The sequence below is a fragment of the Scyliorhinus torazame genome, chromosome 17, assembly GCF_047496885.1.
Source record: "Scyliorhinus torazame isolate Kashiwa2021f chromosome 17, sScyTor2.1, whole genome shotgun sequence".
Taxonomy (NCBI): domain Eukaryota; kingdom Metazoa; phylum Chordata; class Chondrichthyes; order Carcharhiniformes; family Scyliorhinidae; genus Scyliorhinus; species Scyliorhinus torazame.
Window position 1 is genome coordinate 182,278,894 of NC_092723.1, and position 23,188 is coordinate 182,302,081.

The 23,188-nt window shown below is 43.7% G+C and overlaps 1 protein-coding gene across 9 annotated transcripts in view; it reads right to left on the reverse strand.

The window, feature by feature from the left end:
- Positions 1-23,188, reverse strand: part of mrtfba (myocardin related transcription factor Ba) — a 324,052-nt gene that overhangs the window by 260,947 nt on the left and 39,917 nt on the right. For 7 of the 9 annotated variants that reach the window (XM_072481794.1, XM_072481799.1, XM_072481798.1 and 4 more), the window contains exon 2: positions 4,262-4,343. The exons of 1 other annotated variant lie outside the window; for it this stretch is intronic. The gene's annotated coding sequence lies outside the window, so the exon portion shown is untranslated. Of the gene's footprint in view, positions 1-4,261; positions 4,344-16,234; positions 16,275-23,188 lie in introns of those variants that run through there. One more of the 9 variants, XM_072481791.1, reaches the window with a different exon arrangement.

The following is a 23,188-nucleotide window of genomic DNA, read 5'->3' on the forward strand; positions in this document are numbered from 1 at the left end:
ATTTGCCCTCAAACATCCGCCCCCAATCTATGTTCTTCAGTTCCCGTCTAATATTGTTATAATTAGCCTTCCCCCAATTTAGCACACTCATCCTAGGACCAGTCTTATCCTTGTCCACCAGTACTTTAAAACTTACTGAATTGTGGTCACTGTTACCGAAATGCTCCCCTACTGAAACATCTACCACCTGGCCGGGCTCATTCCCCAATACCAGGTCCAGTACCGCCCCTTCCCTAGTTGGACTGTCTACATATTGTTTTAAGAAGCCCTCCTGGATGCTCCTTACAAACTCCGCCCCGTCTAAGCCCCTGGCACTAAGTGAGTCCCAGTCAATATTGGGGAAGTTGAAGTCTCCCATCACCACAACCCTGTTGTTTTTACTCTTTTCCAAAATCTGTCTACCTATCTGCTCCTCTATCTCCCGCTGGCTGTTGGGAGGCATGTAGTAAACCCCAAACATTGTGACTGCACCCTTCTTATTCCTGATCTCTACCCATATAGCCTCACTGCCCTCTGAGGTGTCCTCCCACAGTACAGCTGTGATATTATCCCGAACCAGTAGCGCAACTCCGCCTCCCCTTTTACATCCCCCTCTATCCCGCCTGAAACATCTAAATCCTGGAACGTTTAGCTGCCAATCCTGCCCTTCCCAGGTCTCTGTAATGGCAACAACATCATAGTTCCAAGTACTAATCCAAGCTCTAAGTTCATCTGCCTTACCCGTAATACTTCTTGCATTAAAACATATGCACTTCAGGCCACCAGACCCGCTGTGTTCAGCAACTTCTCCCCGTCTGCTCTGCCTCAGAGCCCCACTGTCCCTATTCCCTAGTTCTCCCTCAATGCTCTCACCTTCTGACCTATTGCTCCCATGCCCACCCCCCTGCCCAGTTAGAAATAACATGAAAATACCTTCTAAATATGAGACAGTATTACACACTTCTTCAAAAACAATGGACACCACAGTATTAAATGTACATTTTCTCCCCAACCTCATATGACATGCACTCCTATTCTTCGGACTGCGTAGACCAAACAACTTGCAACATTTCTCTGCACCATTCCTTCGATGATTAGACAATTTGCCTGTAGGCTTTCTTAACCTCCATCTCACAGATTATCAGATTATGAACTCACCTTTCAGCCCACAGGGTTGGTGCCTGGCATTGTTATTTTAATTTGGTCTTGCTCATTTGCCAAGATGGAATACAATTTGCTACAAATTCAAATATAATTTCAAGACTTTTTAAAAAATACCTTGACTTGAAACAAAAAATACAGCTACATGGATTCGATCACAGATGTCAAATGGGAATTGAATACTTACCTGAAGAATTTTTTTTTTTAACCTGAATATGGGGAAAGGACAGGGGAATGAGATGAGGAGAATTGCACTTGCAGAGAGAGCCAGCACCAGCACAACAAATTGAAGAGCCTCCTTAAAATCCATGGAATCCCTACAGTGTAGAAGGAGGCCATTCGGCCCATTGAGTCTGCACCAACCCTCCAAAAGAGCAGCCTACCTAGGCCCCACGCCCCCACTCCATCCCTGTAACCCCACCTAACCTGCACATCTTTGGACACCAAGGGGCAATTTAGCATGGCCAATCCACCTCTGTGGTTCTGTACATGTGGAGCACTGTGCATTCCTGCTGGAATAACTTGCAGAATAAAATAAATCACTGAATGTAACAAAAATATTGGATAAATTCAAACTGGATAACGTTAAATCCCCAGACAAGCCCAGCTTTTATGTCTCACCCACAGCTCTCCTGAAAATCAGCTCAACATTTGTGCTTGTTTTTCTTTCCCACTCTTGCTTTCTCGCTCTTACTGTAGCATGTTCAATATACAAATCGAATGCCTAATGCACTTGAATAGGCTGGGATCAGTCATTTGTACACAGCTAAAGAATCATAGAATGGTTAAAGCCATTTGGCCCATCAGGTCTGTGCTGGCTCTCAAGCAGCAATTCATCTGGGGCCACTCCCCCAAACCCCAACACAATCTTCCTTTTTTAGATAATAATCCAATTGCCTCTGGAATGCCTCAGTTGAATCTGCCTCCACCACACTCTCAGGCAGTGCATTCCAGATACTAACCACTCGCTATGTGAAAATGTTTATCCTCGTGTCTGTGCCCTCTAGTTTCTGATCCTTCTACAATGGGAGTAGCTTCTCCCCATCTACTCGGTCCAGAGCCCTCATGATTTTGAATACTCCTCTCAACCTTCTCTGCCTCAGAGTGCTAGGAACCCGGGTTCGATTCCGGCCTCGAGTGACTGACTGTGGAGTTTGCACTTCCTCCCAGTGTCTGCATGGGCTTCCTCCCACAGTCCAAAGATGTGCAGGTTAGGCGGATTGGCCATGATAAATTGCCCCTTGAGGTGGTCCAGGTACACACATCTTAAAATGTCTTGAGCAGGTAATCTAAAAAGCTAATGGAATGCTGGGAGGTGAATCAGTAGTGGACAGAATGTATAGAATATGTACGGCACTGTGAAGACTGGTCTGATTCAACCTTTCATCCCTCTTCCAAAGAAGGGTGACATGAAACAGTGCACAAATTATAGGACAATTGCTACCATGCTAGGAAAACATTGCTGAGTACCATCCTGGAGCTGTCCGGCAAAAGAGATTGAGATTGCTGATGTCTCAAAGGCTCTCAGGGGTAGGTGGAGGTTGGAGTTGAAGCCATAACCAAATCAGCCATGATCTTATTCTTTCAATAGTGGAGCAGGCTCAAGGGGCCGAGTGGCCTACTCCTGCTCCTAATCCATATGTACACAAAAATATATTGTTAAACACACTTGTATCCAAGTCAGCTAGAATAACAAACCAAATTAATAAATATAGCTGACACAGGTAAAGCTAATAGAAAAAGTAGCAATGTTAAGTTTATAAATATCCTTGTATGATCAAATGGCTGCAGTCAATGATTTGACAACCTGCTAGTTATCTATTTCTCACACCATGACTGCTTGGGGTGGCGATGTTCTTTTGGAGCACTGTACAGGAGCAGTGCTCTCCACATTTGATGCCGATGTGCTTTTCCCTTCTACCAGATCCCAGAGCCACGTAGTTTTCCCCTGCTCCACTCTGCTAGTTTGCCCACATTTCACGGGCAGCACGGTAGCATGATAGTTAGCACAATTGCTTCACAGCTCCAGGGTCCCAGGTTCAATTCCGGCTTGGGACACTGTCTGTGCGGAGTCTGCACATCCTCCCCGTGTGTGCGTGGGTTTCCTCCGGGTGCTCCGGTTTCCTCCCACAGTCCAAAGATGTGCCGGTTAGGTGGATTGGCCATGCTAAATTGCCCTTAGTGTCCAAAATTGCCCTTAGTGTTGGGTGGGGGTTATGGGGATAGGGTGGGGGTGTGGGCTTGGGTGGGGTGCTCTTTCAAAGAGCCGGTGCAGACTCGATGGGCCGAATGGCCTCCTTCTGCACTGTAAATTCTACGATTTCCCTTTCTACCCGTCTATCCTGCATCCTTTGCTGTCCACACACTTATTTTGTCTCGTATGTATTTTATTTCTTTGCTTGCTCTCACCGCTCCTCCTATCGTCTCAAACGCAGAACATTTCGCCTAATTATTGACTCCTGCTTTCCCATCTAGGTCAGTCGATGTCTTCGCTCCCTTTGCCGCCCTCCTATCTAACATTTTCTTGTTCAGATGAGAAGTTCTACTGCTTGAAACATTAACTTGTTTGCTTTCAGCACAGATGTGGCTTGACCTGCTGAATGCTTCCAGCAGTTGTGTGTGTTGTGTTTCAGATTTCCAGCATCAGTGAATTACAGACAATGTATAAGTTCGGTTCAATGGTTACCTGCATTTCGTTGAAGAACTTGGGCTCGGACTCTAAATCGTTTTGCTGTTCGGGAAAGCATATTGGTTTAATTGAGGATCTCAAAATGTAGTTGGTTTTCCCTTAAGGCAACAATTAAACTCCGGCACAATGCCCAGAACTGGAACATCAAGGTCGGGCCAATGTAATAGGGAAAGGTTGAACGTCTGAAGCAGGATTCGAAAGTTCACAATCAAATTCCATTAATTATCAGTAGGTAACACATCTCTAGATTATAGAATTTTAAACTGGAGACACCTTACACACAATCTGCTCACCACCCTACCTCTGGCTGCTTTCCTTCAAAGAACCTACAGAATTTCATGATGTGAAAGACTGATCCCACCTAATTACTGGGAATAGTATAACCTTAGTCAAAGTCCCAATTTGCTTATTCAATTGATTAAGGAGTCTTACCGGTAATGCTCCACACTAGAATTCTGGAAGTCCAGCTGGTCAGGGAAGGCCTACAGGCATTTAATGTACGTCTGCAGCAGACCTGGAGTGGAAAGTACCTTCATTAGTATTGTCAAAAAAAACTGCCATTAATATCTTTAATATTTAGTCCAGATTGAATTATAAATTATTTTCAGGGCAAAAATACAAAGTCCACCCAGCTTTTGATCACCTTTCCAAAATGGGCGGCACGGTAGCACAGTGGTTAGCACTATCGCTTCACAGGGCCTGGGACCCGGGTTCGATTCCCATTCGGGTCACTCTGTGCGGAGTCTGAATGTTCTCCCAGTGTCTGTGTGGGTTTCCTCCGGGTGCTCTGGTTTCCTCCCACAAGTCCCAAAAGACGTGCTGTTAGGTAATTTGGACATTCTGAATTCTCCCTCTGTGTATCCGAACAGGTGCCGGAGTGTGGTGACTAGGGTTTTTTTTACAGTAACTTCATTGCAGTGTTAATGTAAGCCTACTTGTGCCAATAATAAAGATTATTATATTATTTGGCTCAGTATTGATTATTGTCGAATTGCTGGGCACCTTGAGTCACTTTTCCTAATGTAAATGTTGTTAACAACTTCTTTTCCTTTATTCTAATTTTGATGAAAGGTCATCGATCTGAAACATTAAACTTGGTTTCCCTCTCCACAGGTGCTGCCCGAAATGCTAAGTATTTCCAGCATTATTTGTTTTTATTCCTTGATCCTGCTTTTCCTTCAGACGCCATTAACATTGTTATGCAATCCAACCTTTGAGGGGAAACCCCAGGCAGCAAGGGGGAAATACAGCAGTGGAATGAGACTGAATCTAATCCCTGCATTCTGCAAAATTCCACATTGATGCTAACAAAAATAAAGCAATGCCACAGTGCAACTTCAGAGCTGAAAATATAATCTAACTCCATGACTACCTGCCCAATTATCTTCCATTAAAACAGTACCTCAATGTTCACAGAAGAAAAAGCATTTATTGATCAAGTGATGCTTTCGTAGAGAACGGGAAATTATAAATTAGCCTTCCGCAAAGAAAGAGCCATCTCATTTAAGAGTTTTTAAAAAATGTTTGAATGACTAATAATGTCCATCAATTGTCACAATGTAAGATTTGCTGTCTGTTACAGAAAGTATGGACAGCAGGAACTTCTTGTCCTTAGTAACACAGTAACACCATCATTTTTCAACAAGTTACAAAGCTGGCAATAATGGATTTATTTGAACCCCAGGCATTTTCCCACACCTATAATTAGCAAATCAAAACAAACGGACATTTGACAAACGATTTAGTGGTTCTTCTGCCCCCACACATTTAAATATAGAATCCAAATTCAATTCCACTTTTGTGCTCATTAGAGTGTGGGTTGTTAAGTGTCAGGGAATAGAACACTTTCCATTTGAAGCACCCAGGGAGAGCAGAGTGGTGGGGGGCAGAATTTTAACTCCCAATGACTGGGGGATAAAATGATCAGGGATCGGGTTAAATGAAGCAGGAGATTTGCATGCTCGCCTCCCACCTCCAGTCCAGCCGATTGCAATGTTAAATTGCAGGTACAAAATTCACATACTAAGTGGGCAAAGACCCTCTTTAAATATGCAGATTGGATTTGGATGATGGATGCTGGGCCCAATCACAAACTTAAGCCCAGTCTTGGCAGGAAAGCTATGGTGGCTTTCCCCAACTGGCCAAAGCAACCGGAAAGTGGACCCAGGGCCAAAGGCAAGTCATTGCAAAATACTAATAATTTTATAGCCTCAGACAACATTATGATTAAACTACTCTTCTCTCCAACTCTTAAACTTGGTAGTGTCCTTCATTTTTAAAGCAGCATATTTACTTGTTCGGCTTCCAAATGTTCTTCCCTTCAATGTTGATGCTGTTCCAGATTTCCCAGATAGTACACTATTGTTTTCAAAAAATAGCTTCACGAGAATAAATCATCCAACTTGAAGAAATATAGCTATCGCATGTTGCATTCCGACATGATCCAAACATGTCAGGAATAGCAACTGGTGTGGTTCACTTGCAAATGTTGACTAATGACATACAATTTCTGATTAGGCGTCTCGGGGCCCAGTTTAGCTCAGTTGGCTGAACGGCTGGTTTGTGATGCAGAGCAAGGCCAGTAGCACGGGTTCAATCCCCGTACCAACGGAGATTACTCCGCCTTCTCAACCTTGCCCCTCACCTGAGGTGTGGTGATCCTCAGGTTAAATCACCACCAGTCAGCTCTCCCCCTGTAAGGGGAAAGCAGCCTCTGGTCATCTGACAGCTAAAAAGATATGTGGACATTGCGGCCACATAACAATAAGTAATAGTTGTAATCAATTACCATTCGGATTCCAGATAAACATGTTTGAACAGGGTTTCTGTTACGTACAGAATAGTGTGTAGCAGCAATATTTATGGGAAACTACCAGATGTTGCAGCTGGTTCAACAAAGTTGTACTGGCTAGAGTATACACAAGATGGATTTTTCCAGCATACCCGACCTTTGGGAATTCGGTTTGGTTTAACTTTATTTTGGGTGGTGTTTGCGTATTTCCGTTATGGGTTATGGGATATTCTTCTAGGTGAGTGACGTAGTCGCAAGCAGAATATTAGTGTCCAAAACGTTAGGTGGGGTTACTGCGTTGCGGGGATAGGGTAGAGGTGTGGGCTTAAGTAGGGTGCTCTTTCCAAGGGCAGGTGCAGACGATGGGGCAAATGGCCTCCATCTGCACTGTAGATTCTACGAATAAGCAAGTTAAATTTGTGCTACTGATGCTTCAGGCCTCTTTGGAGTGGCCAGGCTGAGGAGGTTATCATGGTTGTGGCTGGTACCACATGTTGATGCTTGATTTTTAAACTGCAAATGACCTATGGGAATGTACCTCCGGACAGGTTAGCGCTCTGCCAAGTGACTCGAGCAATTGTTCCACAGCAGAATTCATGTCATCATTCCTAGCAGTAACCTTCTGGTGTGGCTGAGAATGCTTGCTGAGTTCTATTCAAATTGCACGAATTGGCTGGGCAGTTTCAAGATACATGCACATAAATATCCCAATAATATCCAAACATCCATCAGAAGAGGATTCCAGGTCTGAAAATAAGTATCAATATGTCAGATGTGAAAGGACAATGCTCTAAATTTGCAGTTAGGCCATCTGATCCAACGGTCCATTTTTTAAATGGGTAATATCATTTTCAGAGGTCATTTACTCTGATCAATACTTTTTTCAGCACCTTTGGCATGTGCATTGCAAGACTAGACATATCTCACTGATATCCAACAACAGAACATCTGCATTAATGTTATCTTCAGAAAAGTACATGTTGTATTTTGAAACTGTACAACACAATTTAAACAATAAAGAGCTATATGATCTCAGTTATGACTGCTAAATCATTGACAATCTGTCCCCAAAAAGGAGTATCTGTAGTTTTAGCTTTTTAGACTTTTGTTCATCTAAACTTAAGAAAATTGAAACTGTTTTTTGATTTTAAATTATATAAAATATGATATACATATGGGAGGCAGTGGTGTAGTGATATTATCACTGGACTAGTAACCCAGAGTACTGCTCTGGAGGACAAGGTTTGAATCCCACCATGGAAGAATTTGAATTCAATAAAATTCCCCAATAAAAAGTCAAACGATGACCACAAAACCATTGACGATCATCATAAAAATCCATCTTGTTCACCAATGTGTATGAGTCGTTCCTGTGTATTTCCTTGGTTCCCATTTTCTTTTCATTTATTATTTTTGGTCCATGGGCCCATATTCTGAATGTGCCTTGAAGCAGAGGACGCGAGCGGAAGCAGCCCGCTTGTCAGGACATTGTGTTCCCAGGTTTTGAAGAGGAGAAAACAGACTCGTTGACGCTGAGTGAATCTTTGATTCTATAATTTTATATGTTTCTATAAGATCCCCCCCCGCATCCTTCTAAATTCCAACAAATACAGTCCCAGTCTACTCAACCTCTCCTCATAATCCAACCCCTTCAGCTCTGGGATTAACCTAGTGAGTCTCCTCTGCACACCCTCCAGCGCCAGTACGTCCTTGATTTTGATTTCACAGAGAAAGCAGATAACCTTGCCAGAGAAAGCATAGAAAGAAGTACCATCAAAATGAAAGCTTGAATCCAGAAAGACATTAACTGGAAGCTATCCTAGTGCATCAAAGATCCTTTATTCCCTCTCAAACACCCTTTTCCCGCTGTGTCATTTGCTTGTCTGTGGGGACTGATTTAGCTCAGTGGGCTAGACAGCTGGTTTCTGATGCAAAACAAGGACTAGCGTTGTGGCTCCGGGTCAAGTGGGGCTGGAATTGACCGTGCACTAGCCCAGGGGGCTGTGAAAAATGTACTTTAGGGAAAGAAATCTGCCATCCTAACCTGATCTGTCCTACATGTGCCTTCAGATTCACAGCAATGTGGCTGACTCATAAATGCCTTCTAGAGTGGCCTACCACACATGGCATTTTTCATTTTCATTTTTTCATTCTGTGATTCTGGGGGCATTGGAAACAGAGCACTGGGTTTAACAGTCCTGATAAGGAAGAGGGAGCAGAGGCTATGGCTCCAGAAACTCTCAGAAGCTCCACGTCCTTGGATCGGAGACACTCAGCGAATTTGAGATTTGGATTCTTAGAATCATAGAATGGTTACAGCACAGGAAGAGGCCATTATGCCAGGCATGTTCAGGGCTGACCCCTGAAGGCGTAATTCACCACTCCGCTGCCTTTTTCCTGTAGCCTTGCAGTTCTTTCCTTTTCAGGTAACGTTCCAATTCCCTTGACCCAACCTCCACCTCAGTGCATTCCAGATCCTAACCACTCGCTGCATGAAAATGTTTTTCTCCTCATCATTCGGTTGCCAATTACATTAAATCTGTGCCTTCTGATTCTCGACCCTTCCACCAATGGGAACTGTTTCTCTCCAGCTACTCCGTCCAGACTCCTCATGATTTTGAATACCTCTCTTCTCTTTGGCAATCACTCGCTATCAAGTGTGATTGTCCACCTAAGATCAATCACTCACTAACGAGCACGACTGTCCACCTAAGAAACTCCCATGTTACTGGTCATGGGTTCTTGCATGGCTGATGAGCCTGATCCAAAAGCTACATCTTCAATCGCACACTCAGTAGGTATTTCCAGGAGGTGGGGTTGGCACTTCCATTTCCAATTACTGATATTCTTTGCTCAGGCTTCTTTTTCAGGCCACCTCTTGCCGTCAGTGGTCCTTGAAGAATTATGTCCCTTCAATCAGGAGGTACCTTCAAGTAGGCCTCTTCCGAGGAAAGGTCTCCCAGGCATCAACATCGATGTTGCATTTCTCGAGGTAAACCTTCAGGGTGTATTTGAAGCATTTCCTTTGTCCTTCTCTTCTATAGAAGCCTTCCTTGAGCTGAGCAAAAATTCTCTTTGGAAATCGGGACTCTGTCATCCTAAGCACATGGCTGGCCCAGCAGAGTTAGTTTCAAGTGACCATGGCCTGTATGCTGGTGCTCTTGGCTCCTTCAAGGATGTTAGTATAATCTGTCCTTCCAGCTGATGTGGAGAATCCATCTCCAACAGCGTTAATGGTACCTTTCCAGGGCCTTGAAGTGTCGTCTGTACGTGGTCCAACTTTCTGAGCCGTTTTCAAGAATTGGGAGAATGATCGCCTTAGACACGAGGATCTTGGTGTCAGCATAGATGTCACATAGTCAAAAGACTCTCATCCTTAGGCATCCAAAGGAGGCGCTCATGGATTGGTTAAGATGTTGGATCTTTGCATCGATGTCAGCCTTAGAGGAGAGATGGCTCCCCAGGTATGGGAAATGTTCCACGTTTGGAAGGGTTTCTGCACAGATCTTCCTCTGGGGCAGATTGGTAAAGGGCTCGAGTCTCTTGGAGGTGGAGGTTGAAATCGATTCTTTGGTATGATTCGGCGAAGATGTCAAGCAAGGCCTGGAGATTCTCTTCGGAGAGTGGAGTTCGCAATGTCATCCGCATACTGTTCCACGAGCAAGGTCGGCGTAAGTTTCTTCTTGGATTTCAACCTGTTGTGGTTCAAACGTTTTCCATCCATCCTGCAGACTATGTCCATTCCACTGGGAAGCCTGTTTTTGACAAGATGAAGGATGGTGGTGATGAAGACGGAGAAAAGGGTGGGGGCGATGACACATCCTTGTTCAACTCCAGTCTTGACATCAAAGGTTTTGGTCTTATTTCTGTCGGTGAGGACTGTCACTGACATCTTGTCGTGGAGGAATCAGAGGATGATGATGAATTTCTCTCAACAGCCAGCCTTTGACAGGGTCTTTCATAGCACTTCACGATTGACCGAGTCAAAAGCTTTGGGCAGATCGACGAAGGCCTTGGGCAGATCGATGAAGGCCTTGGGCAGATCGACGAAGGTCATGTAGAATGGTTGATGTTGCTCCTGGCATTTCTCTTGGGAGTTGCTGAGCAGTGAAAACCATGTCCGCTGTTTCATGTCTTAGACAGGATAAAAGAGGTTTATCTCACCATCTTTTATGCATTAAATATCATCCACTCAGCCATTTTTCATTTCAAAATAGATGAAAACACCTTTGTTAATCATTCCTCAAAATAGATCGAAACCTTTGTTAAACATTCCTTTGGGTTTCTCATTTCCAAGTAAACATTTATCTGCTATGTCTGTAGGTGGCGGTGCAGTAGGTCTTTATAATGTCACACAACGTAACGTGGCACAGAAACAAGCCATAGGCCCAACCACTCCTGCCAGCCTTTATGCTTCATTCGAGCCTCTGCCCATCATTCCCTTCTCCCCCAAATGCTTGTCTAGTTCCTATCAGAGCACAAGAAATAGGAGTCGGCCATTCAGCCGCTCGATCTTTCTCCGCCATTCAATAAGATTGTGGCTGATCTAATTATGGCTTCAACTCCATTTTTCTGCATGTCCCCCATAACCCTCGATATCCTTGTCGATCAAAAATCTCTGTTTAACTCAGCTTTGAATATATTCAATGACCCACCCTCCCCTTAAATGCTTCAACCGATTTCCAGTCGTAGCGTGTTCCATATTATTACCAACCTTTTGGGTGAATATGTTTCTCCTGAATTCCCTACTGGATTTTTGGTGACTATCTTACATTGAATTGATGGCCTCTAATAATGCGTTCCCCACAAGAGAAAACATTCTTTCTGTAAATATGTGTGGTGAGGTACCATGCTGCCCCACATAAAAGCCATCAAATGCTTATCCACCAAAATGTTTACCCTATATTCCACCCACACTTGTCCAAGTGACTGCTAATTTTGTGCTGGATTATCATTCAATCTTTCCTACAACTGCCGACTGACCTATAGTTACTGCTTTGTGAACAAGGGTTTAACATTTAAATTCTCCATTCTTCTGGTACTAACCACATCTCTAACGAAGATTGTAACATGTACTTCTGCAATTTGCATCTTTATTTCCCCACAGCATCCTCAGATGCACCCCATCCAGCCCTGGCGACTAATCAACTTTAAGTACGGTCAGCCTGTCTAATACCTCCGCTTTTATCATATTTTAGTCCATCTAGTGTCTAAACTATCTCCTCGTTTACTATGACTTTGGTAGCAACCTCTTCGTCAGGAATAAAGAATGCAAAGTGCATTTAGTACCTCTGGCAAGTGCACATATCCTTTTTGGTCCTTCAGTCCATTCCCAAGTCTTAGCACTATTTATATAATCTAGGGGAAACTTTTGGATTCTCCTTTTATGTCAGATCCAGATTCTTATATCTCTTTGTCCCTCATACTTCCCATTTCACCTTCTCTTGGAATTTTCAATATTGAAATGAAATGAAAATGAAAATCACTTATTGTCACAGGTAGACTTCAAATGAAGTTACTGTGAAAAGCCCCTATTCCACCTGGTTCTCTCTCATATTAAAAACCTGATGCATGTCATATGCCCCAGTTTACTGCTTCCCTTTACACTCCAACGCCATCATCCAGGGAACTTGCACTTTGTTTCCCCCACCTTATGGGAATCTACCTAGACTGTAGCTGAACTGCCAAATGTTGATTCCAATCTACCCCGGGCAGATCGGTTCTCAGCCTACTGAAATTGACCCTCCCCCCATTAAGTATTTTTACTCTAGATTGCGCTTTGTTCTTTTCCACAGCTAATCTAAACCTTATGATGCAATGGTCACTGTTGATTAAATGCTCCCCCACTGACATTTGATTCATTTGACCCACCTCATTCCCAGGACAAGATCCAGCAATGCCTCCTTCCTTTTTGGGCCTGATGAAAGTTCTGCCGAATACACTTCAGAAATTCTTCCGCCTCCTTTCTGTACTTTACACTCTTACTGCCCAAGATAACTGAAGTCTCCGATTGTCACGACTCTTAACGTTCATAAGACATAAGAATATTTAGGAGGAGTAACAGGGCCCTTTGAGCCTGCTCCGCCATTCACTAGCACAGTGGTTAGCACTGTTGCTTCATAGTTCCAGGTCCCAGGTTCGATTCCTGCCTTGGGTCACTGTCTGTCCCCCGTGTCTGCGCCGGTTTTCTCCGGGTGCTCCGGTTTCCTCCCACAGTCCAAAGATGTGCAGGTTAGGTGGATTGGCCGTGATCAATTGCCCTTAGTGTCCAAAAATGTTAGCTGCGGTTACGGGGATAGGCTGGAGGTGTGGGCTCAAGTAGGGTGCGCTATCCAAGAGCAGATGCAGACTAGATGGGCCGAATGACCTCCTTCCACACTGTAAATGCTCTGATAATTCAATGATTAATGTCTTTCCATCCTTCTTCAAATAGTTACATTTAGTCCTCTTGTTGTTAATGTAGAAAATGTATATTTACAGGCTACCAAGTAATTCCGTGATTAGATTCAAAAACATTTTTCCACTATGTGAAAGATTAAACAGCACGAATTAGTGAATTTTAATTCTATGTGGATTTTATTTTTGGTTTGACACAAAGCCGAACCAAAACTTCAATGGACATCAAATGGAAAGAAAAATGACAGACAGAACTAGTAACAAGAGTTCAGAACCAGAGAGTGCCTCACGAGTGCAGATGGACAAGTAATAGGTTCACACTGAAACGATCTGTAACAACAAAGACAGCTTGTAGAACTAAAAAGCTTAGACAAACTCCAAATAAATCAAAGAGCAAATAATAGATTGGCCAAAATAAAATTGGAGTTGACAGGAAAATAAAAATCAATTCGAAAGAGGATTCCGGTGGAAACAAGCTGGAGAAAAGACTCTGGGAAGAGCTGCATGTCTTGCATTGAAAGCAAAATTGGTTAAAACCGTCAAATTTAAAACCTTATCTCATGGTCAATAAGCTTATAAAACTAGCACGACCAACTTTGAAAAAGAGCTAAGTGCAAATACGTAATCCTGAGCCAACACCTACTTTTGTCAATCTTTTTCTAATTGGTACACTCACAATTCTGTCTACCATTCTTTAACATTGGTATTGATCAGGTTGGTGCAGAATTAGAATTGTGGGATCTATGATTAACCATGCTTTAGTACCGTTGTTCTTAGTAGTGGCAAGAAAAAGCCAGACTGCCAAACATTCATCCATCCATTTTAGTTACAATGCACCATGTTACTGAATTGATGCGTTGATGACATTTTGCCATGTGAGATTTTTCAATCACATCGGCATCATGTGGGACAAGGTAGTTAGAAGAAAAAAAGCATCAGGTTAATCTACAAAAATTTCCCCTCTAATTTATACACCACTCTTTGCTGCAAAGGACGTTACCACAGAAATCTATAGTAAAATTGCATATATGCAAAAACACGTCAACAGACACAGCTTGATGCAATTAACAAACATTAATGATGGAATTCATACTAAATGGGCCACTGTGTGAATGGTTTAGATTAGAGAAAACTTGATTCAATTACAATAATGAAACATTGTTTGATTTAGAGCAAATATTTTAGTTGATCTATGTTATTTTTAAAAACCAGATTGAGGGCAGGATTCTCCCAACCCACCCGTGGCGGGTTTGGTGATGGATGGATGGAGCAGCCAAAAAGTTTTTAATTCCACCGGCGTAAAATCACGTTGCAAATCTTCCCCCAATGGCAGGTTAATGAGGGCTGGTCATCCCACTGGCAGGAGGCGTGAACGGCATTGGCATCCCATGAATGCTCATTAAAACAGCTGACTGTAAACATCCTGCCAGATCGTCCAAATCTTGTGTTACCCCAGCGGGAAATCGCATCAGCATCAAACCCGATAGAGCGGTGCGCACAAAGTGGCCCTTGGTTTGCCAGAGACCTTGATGCAAGTGCAACAAAAGTGACCTGCCATTGTGCTGCACTGCTCCAGATACCCTGAACACCACACTGCTGGGGCAGATCGGTTTCTGCCCTCCATCGCTATGCCGAGCTGATTTTCATGGACAGCACCGTGCTGCTGGACCCATGGCCCTCCTGTGTCACCACCTCTGTTCAGTACCGCGCCTGGAGTTGGAGCGTACAGGGGTTGGAGTGTACAGGGGTCTCCTCCCCCCCCCCCCCCCCCCCCCCCCCCACCCCCTCCTCCACCTGAGCTATGCCCCACTGATGTGAGTGTCTCTGCACTGGTGGAGGGTGCGGGTGAGCACTGTGATGGCTCTTCCTGAGCTCCCTCATCTTCAGATGTGTTCTGGGGTCTTGGAGAGCTGCTGGGCTGGCTACCTGGTTGCAGTGTACTTGTACCTGCAAAAGACAAAAGGGCAGTTTTAGTAGATGAGCTGAAGTTGATAACACTCAGTGTAAATTGCAGGATCGGTTGAGTGATGGAATTGCAGGATTGGGCGAAGTGATGGAGCTGAGACCCGTACTAGGTTGCTGCGAGAGGCCAAGCTCTGTGCCACTACAGAAGCGATCCCAGTCCTCACTGTGAGCTCTGCAGCAGTGTCATCAAATTCAGTGAGGGAAAGAATATCTGCCATCCCTCCCCGTGTTTGGGCTCACTCTCATTTGTGTACAAATTTAGCCTGCATGGAGAGAGGTTTGATCGGAGGGAGTGGAGCAGAGATTGGGTGAAATGCATGTCCCTTGTGTGTGGTGAGCCCTCCTCAAAAGAGACAGAGGGAGTTAGAGCAAAAACACAGATGGTATGGTGCTGCTATGAAAGTCTTGTTGACAGTGTAAGTGTTGATATGCCTGTCCTGTGACTGAATGTGAGAGATCTGTGAAGAGAGTAGCTATTTGAGTGCACAATACCATGCTGAGAGTTTAATAGAATGGGAGGAGAGAGGACTTACCCTGGCAGAGTGGGAGAGACATTCATCTGCTGTTTTGCAGGCAGGTGACTGCTGTGCTGACCTCCTTGGCAATGGCCTCCCAGGTTGGAGGGGCAAGTTTGGTGTGCTTCTTTGAACCATCCCTGGTGTAGAGGACATTCTGGTGGGCCCGCACTCCCCGAATAAGGGTTCTCGAAGGCTCTGGCGCTGAAAACCCGTGCTGCCTTCTTATGGAGGTTGCGTGCCTTTTCTCTCTGGGCTGCTGAGATCTTGCACGGTCTGGTGAAGACATGTGGACTGGAGAGTGAGTGATAGGGGGGTGCTGGACTGGTGTTTTGATATAGTGCTGGGACCTTCAAACCCACCAGCTGCCAGCCTGCGAGGAAAGTTGGAGGGGAAGGCACCTATGCATAACTAATAAGGTTCCAATTGCAGAATCCGGTGCAGGATCCTGCCACTCTAGTTGACGGGACAGGCAGCGCCGGAGGTGCCCGTCACACCACAGTCTCAAAATGAGAGAATTCCACCCTTAGTCTTTCAGCATCACTACATCCATAAACAGTCTTGATTATATTATGGAAAGTGAGAAGTGAGGAGGAAGATAGATCTAAGTGGTGACTAATTATAGTTGTCAAGGCAACAAGCAGATGGAACAATAACTAAGTGCCCAATGATACTCAACTTGTAAGTCTTAAAAGGCTGAGAAGCTAACAGCTAAAAAAAACATTATTTATCTGTTACCTTTTCATTAGGAGGGAAGCCATCTTAAATTATTTTCAAGGAACGATCCTGGAAACATCAGCCTTGCGTGAATAAAATGGTGTAATTTTTATAAAAGCTATAAACAACAACAAAGCAACAACAAAGGGCCAACTTCCAAATGAAACAACAAAATACTTGCACTTGCAATCTTAGTATACTGTATTCGCTGCTCACGTGATCTTGAAGACAATATGTCTAATAGTTCTGGTGTCTACTGTGGTATTCTGTAAAGCAGGATGTGTGTGTGTGTGTGTGTGTGTGTGTGTGCGCGCGCGCGCAGGAGTGGACTGAGTGTCTACAAAGGGGGTAAAATATTGGCCTGGATTGAAGATGGGCTGGCTGACAGGAAGTCTTTTCCTGGTTGGGAGGGTGTGACAAGTGGTGTGCCACAGGGATCAGTGGTGGAGCCTCAATGTTTTACAATTTATATGAATGACTTGGACGAAGGGATTGAGGGGACGGTTGCTAAATTTACTGATGATACAAAGATAGGAAAGTAAATTATGAAGAGGATGTAAGGAGGCCACAAGAGGGCACAGAAGCGGAAAATTTCACATGTATCCACATTGTACTGCATCTGTCATGTATGTGCCCACTCCCTCAGCCTGTCCAAATGCCTCTGAACCATCTCTGCAGCTTCACAGCTCACCCTCCCACCGCACTTTGTATCTGCAAATTTGGAGATAACATTTAGCTCCTTCGTCCAAATCACCAATATATAATGTGAACAGTTGGGATCCTAGCACACAGATCCCTGCAGTACCCCACTATTCACTGCCTGCCAATCGGAAAAAGACCCATTAATTCCAACTTTTTCCTTCCTGTCTGCTAACCAACTTTCAATCCATATCAAGACACTACCCGAAATACCATGCGCTTTAACTTTACATAGTAATCTTACTTTGTGAGACCTTGTCGAAAGCCTTCTGAAAGTCTAAATAAACCATATCCATCGGTTCTCCCTGGTCAACTCTACTAGTTACATCTTCAAAAAATTCTAGTAGATTCGTCAATTATGATTTCCTTGTTGTAAATTGTCTGATTTTACCACTGCTTTGCAAATGCTGAGCTATGAAATCCTTGATAATGGACTCCAGCAACTTCCCTACGACCAACGTTAGGCTCACTGGTCTATAGTTCTCAGTTTTCTCTCTAGCAGGGTTATATTAGCTACCCCCAATCTGTAGGAACCATTCCAGAGTCCAAAGAATTTGGGAAAATTACCACCAATAGATCGACTATTTTTAGGGCCACTTTCAAGAACTCTGGGATGAAGATCATCAGGCCCTGGAGATTTACCCACCTTCAATCCCATTAATTTCCCCCAAACCATTTCTTTATTAATAAGTTCCTTCAGCTCCTCACTGAAACTTGCGTTTCTCAGAACTTCCGGGACATTATTCACATCTTCCTTTGTGAAGACAGAAGCAAAGTACGAATTGAGTTCCTCAGCCATTTCTTTGATCCCCATTACAAAATCCCGTGTTTCTGACTGTAAGGGGCCTACGTTCGTTTTTAATCAATCCTTTTTCTCTTTAAATACCTATAGAAACTTTTACAGACAGTCATGTTTCCAGCTAGCTTACTTTCATATTGTATTTTCCCCTTCTTAATCTTTCTCCACCTTTGCTGAATTTTAACCTGTTCCTAATCTTCAGGTCTATTGCTCTTTTCTTGCTAATTTGTATGCCTCTTCTTTTGAATCTAATCCCATCTCTAATTTCCCTTGTAAGCCATGGTTTGGCCACAGTTCCCTTTCTACTCTTGTGTCAAATGGGAACAAACAACTTTTGGAGTTCACCTATTAGTTCCTGGAATGCCTGTCATTGCCCTTCCTTTCAGTAATGTTTCCCAATCAGTTATAGCCAGCTCATGCCATCAAGGTTACCTTTATTGAGGTTCAGGGCCCTGGTCTCAGAATCAACTACCTCACTATCCACCTTGATAAAGAATTCTATCATATTATGGTCACTCATTTCCAAGGGTCCTCTCTCACCTAGATTGCCAACTAATCCTTTCTCATTGCATGCACCCAGTCCAAATGGTCTGTTCCCTTGTTGGTTCCTCAACTTATTAGTCCAGAAAACCATCCTGTATACACTCCAGAAATTCCTCCTCTATTGTATTGTGACTAATTGTGATAGGCCAACGAGAGGCGAGGCCATACTGGATTTGGTACTGTAATGATCCAGGACAGGTGTTAGATTTGGAGGTAGGTGAGCACTTTGGTGATAGTGACCACAATTCGATTACGTTTACTTTAGTGATGGAAAGGGATATATGCCGCAGGGCAAGAGTTATATCTGGGGGAAAGGCAATTATGATGCGATGAGGCAAGACTTAGGATGCATTGGATGGAGAGGGCAACTGCAGGGGATGGGCACAATGGAAATGTGGAGCTTGTTCAAGAAACAGCTACTGCGTGTCCTTGATAAGTATGCACCTGTCAGGCAGGGAGGAAGTGGTCGAGCAAGGGAACCGTGGTTTACGAAAGCAGTCGAAACACTTGTCAAGAGGCAGAAGGAGGCTTATGTAAAGATGAGACATGAAGGTTCAGTTCGGGCGCTCGAGAGTTACAAGTTAGCTAGGAAGGACCTAAAGAGAGAGCTAAGAAGAGCCAGGAGGGGACATGCGAAGTCTTTGGCAGGTAGGATCAAGGATAACCCTAAAGCTTTCTATAGATATGTCAGGAATAAATGAATGACTAGGGTAAGAGTAGGGCCAGTCAAGGACAGTAGTGGGAGGTTGTGCGTGGAGTCCGAGGAGATAGGAGCGGTGCTAAATTGATATTTTTCGTCAGTATTCAAACAGGAAAAAGACAATGTTGTTGAGGAGAATACCGAGATTCAGGCTACTAGACTAGAAGGGCTTGAGGTTCATAAGGAGGAGGTGTTAGCAATTCTGGAAAGTGTGAAAATAGATAAATCCCCTGGGCCGGATAGGATTTATCGTAGGGTTCTCTGGGAAGCTAGGGAGGAGATTGCTGAGCCTTTGGCTTTGATCTTTAAGTCATCTTTGTCTACAGGAATAGCGCCAGAAGACTGGAGGATAGCAAATGTTGTCCCCTTGTTCAAGAAGGGGAGTAGAGACAACCCCGGTATCTATAGACCAGTGAGCCTTACTTCTGTTGTGGGCAAAATCTTGGAAAGGTTTATAAGAGATAGGATGTATAATCATCTGGAAAGGAATAATTTGATTAGAGATAGTCAACACGGTTTTGTGAAGGGTAGGTCGTGCCTCACAAACCTTATTGAGTTCTTTGAGAAGGTGACCAAACAGGTGGATGAGGGTAAAGCAGTTGATGTGGTGTATATGGATTTCAGTAAAGCGTTTGATAAGGTTCCCCACAGTAGGCTACTGCAGAAAATACGGAGGCATGGGATTCAGGGTGATTTAGCAGTTTGGATCAGAAATTGGCTAGCTGGAAGAAGACAATGGGTGGTGGTTGATGGGAAATGTTCAAACTGGAGTCCAGTTACTAGTGGTGTACCACAAGGGTCTGTTTTGTGGCCACTGCTATTTGTCATTTTTATAAATGACCTGGAGGAGGGCGTAGAAGGATGGGTGAGTAAATTTGCAGATGACACTAAAGTCGGTGGAGTTGTGGACAGTGCGGAAGGATGTTACAAGTTACAGAGGGACATAGATAAGCTGCAGCGCTGGGCTGAGAGGTGGCAAATGGAGTTTAATGCAGAAAAGTGTGAGGTGATTCATTTTGGAAGGAATAACAGGAAGACAGAGTACTGGACTAATGGTAACATTCTTGATAGTGTGGATGTGCAGAGAGATCTTGCTGCCATGTACATAGATCCATGAAAGTTGCCACCGAGGTTGTGAGGGTTGTTAAGAAGGCGTACGGTGTGTTAGCTTTTATTGGTAGAGGGATTGAGTTTCGGAGCCATGAGGTCATGTTGTAGCTGTCCAAAACTCTGATGCTGCCGCATTTGGAGTATTGCATGCAATTCTGGTCGCCACATTATAGGAAGGATGTGGAAGCATTGGAAAGGGTGCAGAGGAGATTTACCAAAATGTTACCTGGTATGGAGGGAAGATCTTATGAGGAAAGGCTGAGGGACATGAGGCTGTTTTTGTTAGAGAGAAGGTTAAGAGGTGACTTAATTGAGATATACAAGATGATCAGAGGATTGGATAGGGTGGACAGTGAGAGCCTTTTTCCTCGGATGGTGATGTCTAGCACGAGGAGACATAGCTTTAAATTGATGGGAGATCGATATAGGACAGATGTCAGAGGTAGGTTCTTTACTCAGAGAGTAGTAAGGGCATGGAATGCCCTGCCTGCAACAGTAGTGGATTCGCCAACACCAAGGGCATTCAAATGGTCATTGGATAGACATATGGACGATAAGGGAATAGTGTATATGGGCTTGAGTGGTTTCACAGGTCGGAGCAACATCGAGGGCCGAAGGGCCTGTACTGCGCTGTAATGTTCTATGTTCTAATTTGACTCAGTGGGGAGATAACTTTTAAAAATAAATTAAATTTGAACTTCCAGCGAATAGTTCAAAGGATCACAGTACAAAAACGTCCCTTTCCTGTACCACACAAATTAAAAGCAACATTGACTAACTACTATTTTAGTAGGCAAATTATACCCTAACCTACAGAAAAGATCCCGCATTTAACATTTAAAACAATCTCAAATCTCCCTCCACCATATACTATGTCTTAAATAGAGCCTTCATTCTCCAGTGATTCTAGCTCCTTTTCAAGTCAAATAACTTTTTATCCCATGATGTGGGCTGCCTTGGAGATCTCGCCCTCTAATCAAAGCTAGGTGAATCTTCCAGTTTTATTTAAAACCTGACCACCTTGGTTTCTTCAATCCAAGTGCTCTCTCTCTCTCGCATTTTGGCATATGAAACCTAGGGAGTTGCTGCCTCCATTTCTTGGTGCTCTCTCTCTCTCTGGCAGGATTCTTGAAGACTGTCGCTGTGAGGTACAACGTTATTAGGAAAAGGTGCAACCCTATCTTAATGACTTCCTATGAACTCGCCCCCTCTCAAAGTCCATTTCCATGGCAACATGAATCACACGGGCCCCATATCCATATACAAATGCTAATTAGCTACTCTCCAAACCCCCAATTTCATTTTATCTTGTAATTAATTAGCCAGTTTAAAGCATAAACATTTACAGAAACGTGAAATTCCTAACGTCCCCGGGACTTGGAGATGGACGGTTTATCCAGTGCCAGCAAAGCTACTTGGTTCATCATTTACAGTGCAAATATCTTCTACATACCTTCTTCCCAGTAAAAACTAGCCAGGTCCTTTTAAATCTTTACAGCCAAGCCACCCAAATTTGTCATCGGGCATAATTCAGAATAAGTCACATGACCCCCTCATTCCACCTTTTTGCCCCAAATTAAAGTGACAGTTCCAAACAATCTTATAAACCTCATACTGGCCTCCTGCTGCTATTATTAATGTTCCGATGTTCTAAAGTTTGCATGATTTTAGCATTTTTTAAAAGAATACATACTTATAAATACTTGCATGCAAGCAGAAGACTTGATTAAATAAAACAGCATTTGAAGGCTATATTTTCCCAGGATGCCTCCTGCTGAAGCCACATTTAATACAGCATGCCCAGGTGCACCTCAAACAGTAAATGCATTAAATCAGTATGTTGCGGTGCACAGACACTACCCTTTGTTGTAATGCAAAACAGTTTTAAGGGCACTTTTAAACTGCAGCCACCGCATTGTTTATATTGTGTGGCTCCAGCTTGGCTGGAATTTTAACAGTCCTGTTTCCCAGAGAAGTTTAAGCAGGCCTGGATACTTGCAGTGACAGATTAAACTCCCAGCAATGCCACAGTACATCTGTGAATATTTACTATTTAAAGTTACATTCAAGGTTCTGGAGAAGGAGGAATTTCAGATGTGATATGCAATATGAGATACTATTCTGGATGCTGGAAAGCTGAAATTGAAACAAATTGCTGGGAAAACTCAGCAGCACCTTGTGGTGTGAGAAATAGAGTTGGGTTTAATGGCTGCAGCAGCATCCATGTCTAAGTAGCAACCTCCCACCATGACCATTTTCAGAAGCACATGTATAACCATTTCCAACTGATGAAATTATATTTCTGTTTATTTACGTATGGGGGTTTTACATGCCTTTAAAGGCAAAAATTCCACCTCCAAGGGCTGTTGGCCAATTGAAGAACTTTGGTTTCTCGTTGCTGCTTTTATCGTGCAGCTTTGCACTTTGGATTCAGCATGTCCCTGTAAGGCAGCTACCACCACCTACATTTCTGAACCTCCTTCTGACTGACAGCCTGTTCACATAGCCCTTGCTCTTCTAGAAGTACAGTGAAGGACAATAGAATCTAATTGATGTCAATTCTTTCTTCTAAAATCAACCAACAGCTACGAATTCTTACTTTTCATGTCTCCACACTTCATCTTTCTTTGCCTCATGACATTGGGCGGCACGGTAGTGTCATGATATCCATATTAACATATCATGGTGCAATCACACACACACACACTGATGGACAGGTCAACGGACCAATCAACACACACGCAACATCACAGCCAATCACCAGTGAGAGCACACGCACTATAAAACAGGGAACACCACAGTTCCCCCTCATTCCACCAGGAGATAGCTCAGAGCACAGAGCTCACAGCGTGTCACTCAGACATACACCATGTGCTGAGTGCCTGTCTAAGATAGTGCTAGGGCTGGGTCCACAGGTTAACTGGTGAAGTACGAACCACAGCCAGAAGTATACAGTTGTTATTATACAGAATAATAAAACAGTTGTACCATCTACAACCGTGTTGGTTCGTTTGTATATCGGAACACCCAACACGACAGGTAGCACAGTTGCTTCACAGGGTTAGGCACCCGGGTTCAATTCCCGGCTTGGGTCACTGTCTGTGTGGAGTCTGCACGTTCTCCC